Source organism: Cucurbita moschata, unplaced genomic scaffold (assembly GCF_002738365.1).
Source record: "Cucurbita moschata cultivar Rifu unplaced genomic scaffold, Cmos_1.0 Cmo_Scf00039, whole genome shotgun sequence".
NCBI lineage: Eukaryota > Viridiplantae > Streptophyta > Magnoliopsida > Cucurbitales > Cucurbitaceae > Cucurbita > Cucurbita moschata.
The window spans coordinates 1749987-1768853 of record NW_019268555.1 but is presented as its reverse complement, the minus strand read 5'-3'; positions in this window follow the sequence as shown (position 1 = coordinate 1768853).

Here is an 18867-nt window from a genome sequence, read left to right as displayed (position 1 = left end):
CATAAGTCTCCTCATTCAATTAAATGTCATTTAAGAGTCACTTTGCTCATAAGCCAGCTATACATAATTATAGGGGAATTTTAGTCATTTTACACCTACCCTTGGTTTAGCCTTTTATCATAACCTAATTATCATAAAATTTCATACATAACCTTATCATATGATATTGAGTCTTCTCCTAAAATTTCATGAAAAATAGAAGCCATTTAGTATGATTGTGGTTCAGGCGCATTGAAATCAACATTCATGTGGACATTAAGGTTGGATGACTTAAATACTTACCTCAACCTCAATTTCAATTTTCTCACTTTCTTCTAAATGACTTGCTTTCTTCGATCAACAAGATCAATAGTTTAATCAGTTTCTTTCATTACATTGTCCTACAAGTCAATTTTTTTAAAGTCTAGTTAAAGGTCCAATAATGCACTTTTTTGTCCATACGTCTTCAAGGTCTCATTTTAACATTTTTTCATTCGTTATATGAAAAGGCAACACAACCAAAGGGGGCTTTTTTTATATTTTTTTATTTTTTTAATATTGTGACTCCTCCAAATCAATCTTAAATCATTCCTAAATTTAACATATCTTAAAAATCTCAAACTTCGGTTTATAAATATTTAATAAAACTTTGACCATGATCATAATATCTCATCCACAATGTGGCTCCATTGTAACTTTAAAATTTTTTAATTAGTGTTAGAGAGGGAGGTTTTCTACATCTCACGACTTCCTTCCTGAGCTTAGCTCACATTAAAGTCATTTATGTCATTCATAAATCAGTTTAGATATACAATGTTTCAACTTTTACTGTGTTAGCTTTTTTTTTTTTTTTTTTTTTTTTTTTTTTTTTTTTTTTTTTTTTTTTTTTTTTTTTTTTTTTTTTGTTCACACTTATACTTAAATTTTATATTTCCTTTCGACACTACCACTTTTAATATCTGTAGCAGACTATAAGATGCTGTCGTCTATCAAGTCTTCTTGGTCGTTTTCATTTGAATCTATTTAATTGTTAGTATACATTGATACATTTTTCCCATCTCTATGGTCATAATATTGCGTATTGTAACTATTTTCAAGACGTCTGACTGAAACATCTAACCTTTGTTAGAAAAATCATTTTCATGCATAAAATAGTGTTTAGTTGCTTAATAAACTCTAGCTCCCCATTCATGGTACAAACCTTACTAATCTAAAAACTATCAATATATTAATCAACATTCATATTCCATGCTGGGTAAATCATACCAATTCTGTATTAAAATAAACATATAACTAAGTCAACAATAATACAGCCAATGGTGACAAAATTTAATTAGGAGTTATAATTGATAATGATCAAGCAGTAACAACATATGAACATTTCCTTTTCTTATCTTATGCATGACATACATGATGATGATCGGGAGCATAAGATGTGGGACCATGGAACATGTCAAGCCTATCTCGTAGGCTAGTCTCCAGAATCTATAACCTAAAACTCTGATACCAATTGTAACAACCCTAGATTTCTACTAACCTAAAGTTGCTATCGTCATCATAACGTACTCTCTTATGCGGAAATAAATCTTTAAAACTTTATCATAAAACACTGTCATGAACTTACGTGTTCGAAAATATATTTAAAACAACATAACCAAATATTAAATAGAAAAAATAAACATGGTCTAAGAAATGAAATACCATTATCCTATGCATGTGTCATGGTCTTTACTTATGTTGTCATCGTCAACTGTACAAAGGTGTCTTGCCTTTACCTGTAATAGAAGTAGCACACGACTTGAGTATTTTAGGAAATACTCAATAAATGACTTCACTATTAGAGTCACGGAATGCAAACACATGCAACTCATGCTTAAGGACCTATCATTAATACCATCGTAGGGGTGGCCTCCAGTCTGAACAAAATTGGATGTGCGTGCAAGTGTGAGTCTTCAGGCGGTTCGCATGCCCCCTAGACCCATCATAGTCTAGCTCGTTGTCCATAGCCAAACGTCCAAAGATCAGCAAAACCTGAGTGTCATGCGAGGCATGATCATGATCATGATCATCATCATATTCATAGTATACGCGTTTATACTCATTATAAATGAAAAAAAATAATTACATCATGAAAAAATTTAAAAGTGATAGAACTGTAAAAAAAAAAAAAAAAATTCAAGTTGAAAATGTTCATACAAAATTGAAACTAATGGAATATAGTGTAAGAACCTTCTCTTACCAAAATTTAGATCATCTCTTCCTTCTCTTTCTTCCATCTAATTTCTTCATTCTTGAATTCTTCCATCTCAAGAAGAGGGAAGAGAGACTGGAGAGAAAAAAATAAAATATATAATTTTTAAAATAAAAGTAAGATGTCACCTCAATTTTATGCTACCAAATACCAAATGTAAACATAATAATTGAGTTAGGACAAAAATGTAATTTAAACTAAATTAAGGGACAACAAAATATAATTTGTTTAAAAAATTTGATAAATGGGAATTCAAACGTAGAAGTATAAAAATATATATATTTATATTAAAGTATAGGCATAAACTATGACATTTTCGTGATTTAAAATGAGTGTTGTCATAGAGTAATTTAAGTGTTTATTTATTAAATGAGCCAATCTTGCCAAATCTTAGAGAATGATTCATATTCTTGAAATATATAGTTACGAAATATTATATGAGAATGACTCATATTCCTAAAATATTTAGTTATCATGAATTGGGTCAAGAATATCATTAACTACCTTAATGAATCCTTTGTAAATATGATTCATTTAGGGTCTTGTACGGACTTTTGATCTATCCATCTATAAAAGGCATTTGAATGAGTCAATATCTAGCTTATCATCTTTTGTAGGGAATGATTCAAGACCCTACCTGAGTCATACTCACAAAAGATTCATTATATTTGTAAATAACATGATTATAAATTCAATAATGTTTTTGTTGTTCATACATGATTGGATTTAGGATAGCTTAATAGTTCATGATAGCTTAATGTTTGAACTATTATCATATAACGCAGGCGATACAATTTTCTTGAAAATGACTAACTTTTTCCAAATACTCTTATCATCCACACACTACCATAAACTATGTGTTCGACTGGACGACTAAGACACAACTCCTTCACTAAGTGGAAACACATAACCAAAAGTACTTCTCCTATCGTCTATATCTCTTGCATAATCATGTCAGTATATGCTATTAACTCTCGATTATCTCTTTTCGATAAAGAACTGTCTTTCAATTATCTCAACATCCATTTTAAGTAATTTTGTCTCCCAATTATCTATGTTGGATTAAAACATGAATAATTATCTAATTTGCTTCTATTGTATAGTATTTTTAGAAATATTTTTTAGCCAAGAAATAATCACAGGCATATCTCTCTTTACTATTTATGATTTAAAAATGGTCAAAATTTTCAATTATTCTAAAAGTTATGCAGTTACAAAAAGATAATTTGATCCCAAATTATATACCTAAATAAATGAAAAGCTTAGATTAATATAATATATATTTTGATCCTATCGAGAAATAAATGAAATAAATTTTACATTTGTGTATTAGAAATGTTCATAGATTGGGTTTGATTCGAGATATTTTTTAGATCCAACCCAACCATAAATTTTTTTAGTTAGATTGGTTCAGGTTGTTCGACTCATTTATCCACACTTTTGTTATTAATAAAAATAAAACGTTAGTTCGTAAAATATTTATTTATTTATTTTCAATCATTTAATTAAGGGCAATTCAATTTCAATATATATAGTAAAACATTACCTTTCAAATTATTTTTAAGAGTTATTGGAGAAGAAAAAATAAAAATAATAATTATGTGTATATAACTATATCACATGAAAATATGTATTTTAAAAATTAACAATAAATTCAAGTGTAACGACCCTAGTTTTCTATTAACCGAAAGTCCTACCGTCATCATAACATATTTTCTTATGCAAAAATAAATGCTTAAACTTCCTCATAAAACACTGCCATAGACTAACTTGTTCGAAAATATCTTTAAAACAACCTAACGAAATACTGAATAAAATAAATAAACAATAAAAGAAAGAACACCCTATTCTAACCTAAACTCTAAGAAATTACATACAACTATCCTATGCATGTATCATGGTCTTGACTTGCGATGTCGTCGTCAGCCGTACATGGGTGTCTTGCCTTTACTTGAAGTAGAAGTAGCACGTGGCTTGAGTATTTTTAGAAATACTCAGTAAGTGACCACACTATTGGGGTTAAATGCAATCATGAATGAGACCTTCCATTTCAATCCCTTTAGGCGACTACTATCCTAAGTGGGTAATTGGATGTGTATTTACTATTGTACACATGGCCTACACATGTGAGTATGACCCACCAATACGTTCGCACACCTCCTAGGCCCCTTTCTTGGTCGAACTAGCATTCTCTGGTGCTGTAGTTGGACACTCGGTAGGAGTAGTGATCGTCGCAACATTATGATAAAAATATTAATCATTTTCTTGCCTCATAACGTATGCGTTTGTACTATCGTAAAAGGAGAGATTCCCTGATGCATCTAACATAAAATGATGCATATGGTCCCAACATTTTCATTCATTAAATCACGTAAAAAAAACCTCCTTCCATTTTCCTTCATATCATATCATTTTTCAACATAGTCTTTAAGACATGTATCGGGGTTGAATACCATATCATTACTATCATACATCATATAACGTCATATTATGCACATAACATGTCCTTCAACATATTATATCATAGAAATATCATATCATAGACATATCAGATCATATCATAATGTGTGTCTCATAATGTATTATATCGCCGAACGTATTACACCATAATATAAATCATATCAACAGCACATCAGATGTAATGACCCTAGATTTTTACTAACCTAAAGTCACTACCGTCATCATAGCCTATGCTCATATGTGGAATAAACATTTAAAACATCATCGTGAAACATAATCTTCATCTTAAAACATTACTTCAACTTAAAACACTGTCATGGACTTACAAGTTTGAAAACGCATTTAAAACTAGATAAGGACAATAATAAATAAAGCAAGCAAATATTTTAATGAAAAACATCCTATACTAGCGTAAGTCTAAGAAAAGAAAATATTACTATCCTATGCACGTGGCATGGTCTCTGATTGCAATGTCGTTATCAACGGTACAAGGGTACCTTACCTTTACCTAAAGTAGAAATAGCACATGACTTGAGTATTTTAAGAAATACTAAGTAAGTAACCCCACTTATGAGGTCAAAGAATGCAAACATGTGTAACTCATGAATTAGAGACCTATCATTAAAATGATCATGGGGTGTCCTCCAGTTTAGACAACATTGGATGTGTTGTACTTTCCTACACACAACCCACACGTGCGAGCGTGGATCTCCAGGTGGTTTACACCCCCTAGACTAGCCTACAGCGTAGATCTTGTAGACTTGACATGTTCCATGGTCCAATCATCGATTCTCTATCACCATCTGGTACACCATGCATAAGATAAAAAAAAAAAAGAAAATGTTATGATGATATTTATTGGGATTGGCTCTATATTTTAAATGTTATGTAGCATGAAAATTGACGAGCTTTAATTATAATATATATTGCAACATGATGCTTGATTTAATTTCGCTATTATATGCTTGCTATGTTGTATGAATTTTTTATGTGTACTATGATATTGTATTGTTAGTAAACAATACGCTAAAATATAATTATCTTGGTTTTAGAATCATGTCACCTAGAGAATGTGTAAGAGGAAGAAGAGGAAGGGGACGGCCCCCTATTGGAGGTAGAGGAAGATGTGAGGCTAAAGAGAGCTCACCTCGAGAAGGATTAGTAACTAGGAAGGATGCAGCTGCATTGTCTCAAGTTGTACCGCCACAAGCTGCACCACCTCTAGCAGCACAAACGACTGGAATAGACCCCACCACTAGTTTGATGGGGGAGTTGTTTTAGGTCATGATGCATGCCATAATGGTCACCCAACAAGCATACACTTGCAATCTACTATTGGAGTGAACTGGCTACAAGACTTCAAGTGATATGATCTGCACCAATTCACTAGTACTACGAGAGATCCAACAAAAGTTTAGATGTAGATTTCGTCCATGGAAATCATATTTATGTCAATAGAATGTTTGGACAACCAGAAGGTACGTTGTGTGTCATTTATGCTACAAAAGAACTTGTAAGTATGGTAGACAGACAATAAGGATAATATTAACCCAGATGGGGAATCATGGCATGAGATCAATTCAAGGAGGCTTTTCTATAGAAGTATTATCCCAAAGCAGTGTGACTTAAGAAACCGTAGAAATTCACCAATTTGACTCAGGGTGGACACTTAATGGACAGATATGACAGAGAATTTATGAGATTAAAAAGATTTACGCCGTCATTGGTGGATACTGAACAAAAGATGACCGATAAATTTCTTTTAGGCCTAGACTCATAGGTCTGTCGCATGGTGGAATCCATAAACCCAAAGATTTATGAGAAGGCAATCAGAACAACCAAAATCTCTAGAAAAGTCTCAAGAGGAAAGAGATCGAGAACCAGCAGTCGCTGTCAGAAGGAAGCGATCGTATGAGCCTAGAGGGAAAGACTATCGACCACCAACGTGAAGGCCTCAATATGCTGATAGATGTCCTACCCAACATGTACATAGACACCCAGGGATAAAGAGAGGGGCTAGGAACATGAGAAGTTTCGACGCCACTAATGCGAAAAACAACATTGAGGCAAATGTATGGCAAGCTCAAGGATATGTTTAGATGTGGTCATGAACATCAAACGACCAAATACTATACTGGGAAGGGTACTAAGAGTCCAATAGAACCATCTAGAGATCTAGGAAGTGGCGAGCGAACTGTGCAAACCCGCTTGCAAGCAAAGGAGCATGCATCCACCAGTAGGGATGCTAGAACATTTGACACCGTGGTGACAGGTACGCATTAACATTATTTGATTCTAATTCTACGCATTCCTTTATATCCATGCCTTTTGTTAGTCAAACAGGATTCACGGTAGAACCCTTATTGCATGTATTATATGTTAGTACCCCAGTGGGAGTAGATCTAGTTACTGAGAATAGGATAAAAGACGGACAAGTAATAGTGGCTGGACAAATCATAAGCGTAGACCTGAGAGTAATGAGTATGACCAATTTTGATGTCATATTAGGAATGTTTTGGTTAGCCGAGAACTATGCAAGTATAGATTTCCACAAGAAGAAAGTGGTTTTTTCGCCACCAACTAGACCCAACTTTGAATTGAAAGGAACCTGCACGAGAGTCACCCCAAAGATAGTATCGATAATGAAAGCCAAACGCTTGGTACAACAAGGATGATGGGCTATACTAATATGCGCAGTGGACGTAAAAGGAAAAGAGAAAACAATGGATACGACATCCATAGTAAACGAATTCTCAAGTGTCTTCCCAGAGGATTTACCAGGAGTTTCTCCTTCACAAGCTGTAGACTTCGGATAAAACTCAAACTAGGAACTAGACCTATCTCTAAAGCACTATACCGCATGGCTCCAACGGAATTAAAGGAACTAAATTTACAACTACAAGATCTACTATAAAAGGGTTTAATTCGACCTAATTTATCTTGTTGGTGTGTGCTGGTGTTGTTTGTGAAAAAGAAAGACGGGTTGATGAGCCTATGTATTAACTATAGGGAGTAAAACAAGAGAACAATAAAGAACAACTACCCACTCCCTCGCATTGAGAATTTATTCTACTAGCTCCGTGAGGCGACAGTATTTTTCAAGATAGACCTTCAATCAAGCTATCATCAGATTAAGATTAAGGAAGGAGATGTATCAGAAACAACATTTGAACAAGATATGGCCACTACGAGTTTGTAGTGATGTAATTTGGCCTCACCAATGCCCCAATCGTGTTCATGAAATTAATAAACCATGTATTCATGGAATGTCTAAACATGTTTGTTATGGTGTTCATAAACAACATTCTAATATACTTGAAAACGGATCAAGAACACCAGGAACACCTCCGAAAAGTCTTAACTATCTTAAGGTAGAACAAGTTGTACGCCAAGTTTTCCAAATGTGAATTTTGGCTACGAAAAGTCTCAATCTTAGAAGACGTAGTGTCTAAAGATGGGATTTAAGTGGGGTTAGTAGGCTACTATCGCAAATTTGTCCAAGACTTCGCTAGAATAGTCTCGCCTCTTACACATTTTACAAGGAAAGACATACCTTTTATATGCAATGATGCATGTGAGGCCAGCTTCCAAGACCTAAAATAAAGACTAGTGTAAGCTCCAATGCTCATGTGATCATAAAGCTCAGAGGGATACGTAATCTACAACGATGCATCTAAAAAAAGATTAGGGTACGTGTTGATGCAACATTGTAAGGTTGTTGTTTATGCATCACGCCCATTGAAAGAATATGAGAAAAACTACCCTACGCACAACCTAGAATCGGCCGCTGTAGTATTCGCAATATAGATATGGTGACACTACCTGTATGGAGAAAAGACCCAAATTTACACCGACCACAATAGCCTAAAATACTTCTTCACTAAAAAAGAATTGAACGTGAGACAACGAAGTTGGTTGGAATTAGTGAAGGACTACGATATAGATATTCAGTACCACTCTGGAAAGGCAAACGTAGTCAGAGATGCCCTAAGTTATAAAATGGCACACTCCTCCGTCCTCATCACTAGAGAGTTAAAAGTACCCGCCATGTTCGTTTGTTGTAAAAGTTTTAGTTGGTAATTTTAGGTTTTAGTAATCATGAATATCAGGTCATTACTATGGTCTTCTGCCCCATCTTTGGCATGATATTATGATTTCGGTTAGGATTTTGTTTTTCTCTTCTATTAATCATTGTAAACCTTATAAATATAGTGTTTTTTTCACCTAATAAAGGATGAATTTCATTCCTTCTGCAAACTTATCTTCTAATATTGCATTGCATTTATCATTTGGCATGAGAGCCTTGTCTCTTCCAGCTGCACACAAAGATGACTACTGAAAGCAGCTTTGTTCAACCAGTAATTCAAAATTTGTTATGATCGTAGAGCTTTGTTCAACCAGTAATTCAAAATTTGTTGGTCACTACGATCATTAGAGCATGTTAATGGAGAAATTTCTTCGCTTTAAAAAATATTGGCAAGTAGTTGAGTCTGAAATTTCTGGAGTAGCAGATAGATGATGTTGATTACTTAGATGAACAGAAAGAGGTAGCAAATCTGAAATTGAAAGACTTAGAAGCTAAGAACTACCTTTTTCAGGGATCAATAGCTTCCTTCAAAAATATTCCTTCAAAAGAATTTGAGATTCAATCAAAAAAAAATTTCCAAGGAAATATAAATGTGAAACCAGCACAATTGCAGAGTCACAACTATAGACTCTTGGGCAACGACTTTGAGATCCTTCAAAAGTATTCCTTTTAGAAAATGAAAAAACTTCTTATCATAACTACACCATAAAAAATCATTTATCTATATTCCATCCATTATCTCTTCAGAAAATGTTCTCTCATTTCTTATATTTTTTCTTTTACTTTTTATAATACCCTCTTAACTTCCTTCTTTCATTTTTGGTCTTTAAATACCAAACAAAAACATAAAAGTATTGAGTTGGAAAAGAATAATATTGAAAATAAATAGTCTATTTGAGTGTTGAATTTTATTATATTCAGGTTGAGAAATGTTTGTAAAGGAGAGAGTTGGAGACAAAATTGGAGAGGAAAGTGATCAAAGAGTATTTATTTTCAATTTAAAAAAAAAAAATTAAGAATATTTTCGAAGTTTTTTATTTAAAAAAAAAATTAAGAGTATTAACATAACTTTTAAAAGTTCAATTGTATTTTTTAAACTACCTATTACACGTTTATCTAACTAACAAATTTTTTTTAATTTTTTTTTGTAATGAATATTGATGAAACCCTTCTAAGGATGTTTTTTAGAACATTAAAATGTATAATTATTAACTATTTTTTCATTATCAACATTTAGTTGTTGCGGTGCAGTGGTTATCACTTTAGTTTTACACACTAAAGTCCCCAATTTGATCTTGGGTAGTAACATTTTTTTGGAACAAAATGTCAAATTTTTTATCACTCTAAAAGTTTTTGATATAATTATGAAATAAAATAAAATAAATTTATGTTTCTCGAGAATTAAAAATAATTATAAAATTAAATAAAAATAAAATAAATTAATGTGTATATAATTGGATCCTACCCAAACACAAGAAATTCATCTTTTTTTTTTTTTTAAACAGCACTATATTATGTATTATATTTTTATTGGTCAGTTTATGCCTAATAAAAATCGTTTTAACTTGAGATATAGATTTATATAATATTGGTTAGTAAGTTATGAAATATAGCAACCTTTCAAGGCTGAGGAAATCAAAATTGCTCTTATGCAAATTCACCCGTCAAACGCTTTCGAATCAAATAGACGTGGTTTTATTCTTTGGTAAGAATCGACCGTTGGAATACATGTCTAAAGTGTAATGACCCTAGATTTCTATTAACCTAAAGTCACTACCATCATTATAACATATTCTCTTATGCGAGAATAACATTTAAAACTTCATCATAAAACACTTCCATTGACTTATATGTTTGAAATTTAAAACAACGTAATAAAATTAAATAAAACATTAAAATTAAAAATACTTTATACTCATCTAAAGTCTAAGAAATGAAATACCATTGTCCTGTGCATGTGTCATGGTCTTTACCTGCTATGCCCTCATCAATCATACAAGGGTGTCTTGCATTTACCTGAAATAGAAGTAGCACACGACTTGGGGTATTTTAAGAAATACTTCGTAAGTGACTCTACTATTGGGGTCAAGGAATGCAAACACATGCTACTATGATTGGGGACCTATTGTTAAAATCATCATGGAGGTGGCCTCCAGTCTGGACAGAATTGGATGTGTAGTACTTCCCTACACATGATCCACACGAGCGAGTATTAGTCCACAGGTAGTTTGCACCCCGTGCAACCATCAGAGTTGGGCTATTGTCCATAGTCGGACGTCTGGAGGTTAGGACACCCCCCTGAGTATCATGCAAGGCATGATCGTTATCATCGTCAACATAGTGTACGCGTCGGTGAACACACAATATGCATGAGGTTCCTATGATTTTCATCTTTAAATCATTCTTATGACACAACCCTATACATTATTCACACATCACCATAGGCAACATGCATGCATTGGCCTTCATACGTTCATCATCATTAACATCAATTAGTGTTGTATCTTAGAAAAGTCATCATCATAATGCATCATGGTATTTAATACATGCACATCATCTTAATATGGAATATCATCATATTAAGTCATGTCATCATCATGTTATCATGCATCATGTCATCGTCATGTCATCATCTCATATCATCATATACATCATCATCATATCATCATATAACAACATCACACTATTATATAACAACATCATCATATAGCATCGTGACATTATCATACAACATCATTATATCATCACATAACATAAAGCATAAATGACACGTGCAAATGCCACTAGGCACGTGTCATCATAAATAAGGCAAGTCCTCCAACCGAGCCAATAGTAAGGCAACTTGGTTGGTCTTAGCCAAAGTTCTATCAATCTCCAAATTTGCTTGCTTTTGTCCTTCGAATTCATTCTTGAGGGACTGTGATAGGGGAACCTGTATGTTAGTAGTGTTACGGATAGTTAGTATTGAATTATAGTTGACCATATATCATATTTGATATTTTATTATAGTCAAATATCTTGTATCCATTTGTCAATTCATTAGTAGCTTGACAGGAGAGCTCCGGCTGCCCCTTTCCTTTCTTTATTACCAGATGCTCTTGTGAGTGAGTTATTCTTTCACTCTTTCACTCTTTCACTCGGTCTCGCTGCTGATCTCATTCACCTCGGTAAAGCAGCATCTTTCTTTCCTCTCCTAGGTCATCATACGAACCCCCCATTTTTCCGAAGCACTATCTGTCCCTTTCTACTTCTAAATTAGTTTAGGTCTAACGAGATCAACAAAATTCTTAACGAACAAGTTTCATAACATGTGTTATCTAGTCCTATTTTCTTTTTCAAATCCAACCTTATTCTACTGTCTGTATCTCTCCCAGAAACCCCTCGATCTCCAAGCCCCTTGTAAATAGGTGTTTGTTGGGCAAGTTTGGATGCCCCTACTGCCAACAAGTTTCTGGTCGGGATCGTGGAACTCTCGCTCGAGAAGTAAGTAAGCTGGTCCTTGTTTGGTCAGAAGGATAATGGTTCTTATTAGGTCAAGGGCAGCAGCCGACCCTGGGGTTACCCGCGATTGGTAATGGCATAACCTGAGGAGGGGTAGGATAAAGAAGGTTACGCGCTGGTTAGCGTAGCACATCTGTTTCGGGTATAGAGGCGAGGAGGGGTGCTAACCCGGCCACCCAACCGAGCAGGTCAGGGGTGGCCATAGGTTGATTTTTCCATATCCTTTTAATTTATTTGATTCTCAAAATGATTATAAACATAGAACTTTCAGACCATTTAGATGTGGTGATTTTAACCAATATTCTCATAGTCTAAGAGCCTTTCAGTTTACGAACCCCGAACCTTTATTTTCAATGGCTTTTAAATTCTCTACCATCTTCTTCTCCACCACCACTATTGGCTTTGATGCTGTAGTGGTAGTCTCCATGGCTGCCGTAGGCGGAGTCGATTGATTACTCTTCGACTCCACCCTTTTGACCTCCAAATCATCCTTTGCAGGTCCACCCTTCGCCATACTCTGTACATACAACATCACCTTCTCCAACACAACCGGTTTCACCCTAGCCAACATAGCCTCTTTCATTTTCTTCCCAATCGGTCCTTCATCCTTTACAGAAACCCTAACCTCAGGATCCTCATAAGCTTTCTCATAAAAAAATATACGAAATCTCAACAAAAGTACTGACCTTCAGCAGAGATTTACCTTTGGGATCCGGGAGCCGTGCTGGCCTCTTCGTCAACCAAGTCGTAGCCAGCCTCCACACCAAAATTGGCTCCTTCACTCATTGGGACAACTCTTTGGGCTTCAATATCGTCTTCGTCCCTTCCTCTCTGTCTATTGGAACTTCACCACCTGCTATGGCGCCGACTACTTCTCAACCAGCTCTGTCTACTACTCTTTTGGAGTCACAAGGGAAAACTCCAATTGCAAAATTATTGTTGGGTTTATGTCCTAAAACTCATAGATTGTAAACAAAAACATATTCTATTTTCAATAAAGTTATTGTTGTTGTTTATTCAGTAAAGAGTGTTATTGAATAAAGTGAACTTTACGATCATTAATCTAAATCCGATAAACTAAGAACACTCTGGCTATAGTATGATTACTTGAACTATATGTAGAGACATAAGAGTGAATCAAGTTCAAGTATATAGTCAAAATGATCTATAGTATAAGGATAAGGTTGAGTACCTTATTCTAGGGACACTATGGATGTGGCCCACTTTTGTATATGATATAAACAATATGATCACTAAATTGTACATGTGGAGACATGTGAGTGGGGGCGTCCTATGCAATGAGTATTGCATAAGATCGGACCATGAAGAAAACCACTCTCACTTTATAATGTCGTTCACTGTTGAGACTGATTTTCTTTTCATTCGATGACCTAGGTAACTCGATCTTAATCCTGAGCTAACCATGAACTCTTGTTTATTCGAAATTATCCTTAGATTTGCATGGGTGAGAGTGGCTCAAGTTTGCCGACTCAATAGGCCTCCCATTTCAGGGGAAAGACTGGGTGAATAGCTGGGGACGTGGGGTGCAAGATGGAATTCGTTCCTACCAACTTTTAGGGATAGAAGAGAGGTAGTTCCCTTAAGCACTGACTCCAGGTCTTGAACAAGGGGCCCCACCCTCTCATTGGCCTGAGAGGGATTCGGTTTACTGGTTGGACCACAAACCAATTGTTCATAAGAGGATCAGTGGGACATAAGGAACAAGAAGTAACTTCAGGGGTAAAACGGTAAATTGACCCAATTCTAGTTACTAACAACCTGTGAAGGATCGACTTACTAATCTTGGTTATATCAAATGGAAAGAAATATATCTATAGTGAGGGGAGTGCAACTACTAGGCTATAGTGGAGTGTCCTAGTAGTTAATGAATGTTGGTTAACAAGGTTAATGAGTTTAACTAGTTAATCTTGGATCGCTGGAGCCCATGATCTATAAGTCCATTATGTCTCTCTGCTAGCTCATATCGAACTAAACCATAGAACAGTGTGACGAGTGAGTTCAAAGTGTTCGAATTCAAATTAGGGAATATGCGCTACATATATACGATATAATTTAACCGCATTTTTGTTTTATTTACCAACTAAACAAAAAGAGAGAATCTAAGATATTTAAATAAGATTTAAATATTTTAATCAAATATGTGTCAGAATTGATTGGAATTGGCATTTGAATTAATATTAAATATTAATTAATTATTTAATATTACTTTAACTTGAAATTAATTATTCAAATTAATTGTTGAATTAAAATGGAGAAAGTCAAAATGTTGACTTCATTTAATGGAAAAAGTGGAATTTTGAGGTGTCAAAATTTGGTTTAACCAAATTTGCATGCTTGCCAAATAAACCCCACAAATTTCAGTCGAATTTTGAGTGTCAAAATTTGGTGAACTCAAACTTGCATGCTTGCGACATAATATCAAACATTTGAGTGGAATTTTGCCTGTCAAAAATTGGTGATCTCAAATTTGCATGAACATGCAAACATAACTCTATAAATAGAGTGATTATGGTACATGGAAGATCTTCCTTGTTGAAAAACCTTGAGAAAAATCTCTCACAAACACTCTCTTCATATATACAAAATCCCTCCCAAGTTTAGTCACTCACCGGATTCCACAATCCCGTTCTAAGACCGAAGGATAGTGAAGACAGTGGTGGTGGTTTGAAACCGGTTCGTAAGGAAAAAGGAATTTGAACTACAAAAAGTTAGTATTCAGACTCGTTCAATTTTCTCTAATCTTACTCTCTATCGATCACCTGTTGGTGTCTTCTTTATTGACTTTATCTTTGACCCGTCAATTTCTATTTTTCCAATTTCTTCCTGCCTATTTCCATACTCTCTTTCGATTCATACCCATTCTATTTTAAACGGTAATTTCTATATCTTGTAATGTTAGATTTGTAGGAATTCTTATGGAGATTTTCTATTCTCTCTCTTCTTTGTTCAATTTGTTACTTGACCAAGGCCCTTCCAATAGCCCTCTCTCTATATTCTCCTTCTTCCTCTCGGTTTCCTCCTCCTACTTTGTGGGGTAGACATATTCTCGTTGGAGCCAAGTCAACATTGCCGCTACAGTTTTCAATCGTCAAGAAAATACTATGCCGCCCAACTAGACGTCTCCTCCAAACCAAGTTGCTGACAAATTCACAAAAAGTGTTTCTCGACCTCTCTTTGAATTTTAAATATCCAAGCTTCACGTTCGTTCAAATCTGGCGCTCAGCTTGTGGGGGGTGTTAAGGATATTTAGTACTGAATTATATTTTACAATATATATCATATTTGATCTTTTATTATTGTCGAATATCTAGATATTTGTCTTCCATTACGGCTTACCATAGGTATCATATTTGTCTTCCATTATGGCTTACCGTAGGTATCATATTTTCCTTTCTATTATAGGCAAACATCTTATATCCATTATTGCTCTTCTATTTATTACTCTTTCCATATCCTTGTAATTTATTTGATTCTATAAATGATTATAAATAGAGAACTTTCACACCATTTAGGTGTGGTGGTTTTAGCAAATATCCTCAACTGGTACGATCCGATCTAACATGTCGATAGGTCTGCTAAAGCATGGACTTAACTTGTGCTTCGTCTGAACCTTATTATGTTGTTCATCGAGGCTACCTTCAAGCATACTTTGTTGCCTACTTTCAACACTAGCCCTCTACGTATTACATCAATGGAACATTTTTTATTTCTTATTTTTCTGTCTACATCAAGCTGCATGCATCCACATCCTAACCTTTTGCACGACCTCATTAGTGGCTTGGACATACTACTCTTCATTTAAAATGGTTCACTATACCACATGCTATGACATTTTGTGTCGAAAGGAAACATTTTTGTTCATCCAAGACTCATACTTTGAGAAATTTGTGTAATGCTCAGTATATATAACCTTAAGTTTGCTTAAGGGTTTATCCTGTTACTCCCTTTAGAATTTATTTAGACTATTACAAACTAGTTTAAGAACCTCCTTGAAGATCTAGTTCATTAAATTGTAGAAGTTGTATGCATTAATGAGTTAAAAGACCTCACAGTCACTCATAACTATCACATTGAAACTTAAAGGAAAGCTTTGAAACATTATCTTTCTTGACTCCTATACTTGAGAGAACTTTTGTTTCTTGAGGTGTACCTCTTGTCTTTTGTTACCTTTATATGTTCCTTATATTCAGTAAATAACTGCATGCTTGGATTATATCCTCTTATCAAAACTAATGTAAAATGTTAAACGTGTCAATCCTAATGCTAGAAAACCTTAAATACATAATTCAGTCTTAATTCCCAACTTTCCCACCTCCCTTAAAATGACTTACTTTCTCCTTTTTGTTAGGATTTATGCCCTAAGGTCTAGTAATTAATTTTTTAGTTTATAACAATAATTTTTGTTATTTTATTTGCAATTTAATTGTTATCCATTGTATGCAAATTCAAGGTTATTAATGTAATCTTGAACAATATGTGGTTAACATACAAGAGGATCGTGTTCAAGTAATAGCCTAAAGGCTATATAGTATATGGATAAGGATGGGTGCCTTATCCTGGTAACACTATTGATACAACCTACTTTGTAACCGTTACAAATGATTTGATCCAAATCGTTCGTGTGGAGACATGTAAGTTGGGGTATCATATACAATGAATTTGTATAAGAATGGAACAAGAAATATTTAATCACTCTTTATAAATCCGTTAATTGAGAAGATAAATATTTCACATGATGATCATATGCGACTCGATCTTAATCCTGAGTGAGTTATGAACTTCTGTCTGTGAGGGCTTGTCCTTTAATTTACATGGGTGAGAATGACTCTTTTAGCCGATTCAATATGCCTACCATTTTGGAGACTTGACCAAATAGGGAGTTGGGAACATAATATAATGAGATGAAATTCACTCCTTTCCATATAAGGAATGTAGATGAGTTGTTTTTTTTAAGTACTGATTTTGAGACTTAAACAATGGAGCCCCACCCTCTCATTGGCCCGAGATGGACTTGGTTTATGATTGGATCATAAACAAATTTTTCATTAGAGAATCAGTAGTATGTAAGGTGAAAGATGTAATTACAGGGGTAAAATAGATTTTTGACCCAACTGTAATTATGAACAACTCGTGAAGGATCGACTTGCTTGTAATGATTATATCAATCAACATAACTTGTCCTGCGGTGCACAAGAGTGCAACTCTAGGTCTATAGTGGAGTGACCTATAGTCAATGAAGGGAAATTGATTAATTAAAGAGTTTAATTAATTAGTTTTATATCATTGGAGCTTATAATATGTAGGTCCATAAGGTCCCCCCTTGTTAGCTCATAGTAATGCTCAAAGTGTAACGACCCTAAATTTCCACATACTCAGAGTCGCTACCAACGTCTCATGCTCATCTATAATGTGGAAATATAACTCTTACATGAACATCATTTATAACGTAAACTTGAAAAAATGCTTAAAACTACTTCTTCTCTCGAAAATACAACCCTGGTCTTACATGTTTAAATATGAAATACTGACATTTAGAATTTAGAGAAAATAAAAGCAATACGAAGTAATTTAAAACAATGAAATGCATAACAAACTATTCTAACCTAAACCTTGAAATTTAAATATATATCTACCCTATTCATATGCCACAATCTTTGCTTGCGATGCCGCCGTCCTCCATACAAGTGCGCCTTGCCTTTACCTGAAAAATAATGTGGCACACGACCTTAGTATTTCGAAGAATACTCAGTAAGTGGCCCCACTATAGGAGGTCATGCAAATGTAAACACATGCAATCATGATTTAGGGACCTATCTCTAACATCATAGGGGTGGCCTTCAGTCTCGAAAAATTGGATGTGAAGTACTTCCCTACACACGATTCACACGTGCGAGTGTGAATCCACAAGGCGCTCACACACCCCCTAAACCCTCTGGTCAAGCTAATGTCATATGCCTCAGGAACACCCTCATCTGTGCACATTCGCACTCATCATAATATTGTGCGCGTCCACACTCATCATCTCTAGGGGAAGTAGCCCTATGCTTATAAACATACAACATGCATGAGGTCCCTCTAAATTTATCATAATATCTCTTCTGACACAACCCTCTAATCGCATCTCTATGTTACTCTAGGTAACACATACTCGTGGATATTTATATTAATATCATTTTCATGCTCTTAGGGTTGTGTCCTATGTCGATCTAACTACATGATGAAATATGGCACTCATCATCATATAACATACTCAATATGGAAAACATCATCATATTAAGGTAAACGTCACACAATCATCATGCTCATCATATTGTCATAAAGTGCATAAAGCATATCAAGTACGTCATTCATCAAAATATATATACTACGCACATCATAAAGCATCATAACTCATACATTATCATATCTCGTACATCATCATAACTCATACATCATCATACACTAGTATATGACATCATATGATACAACTCATACATCATTATATACTAGTATATGGCATCATACGATACAACTCATACATCATCATAACTTATACATCATCATATACTAACATACGACATCGTACAAC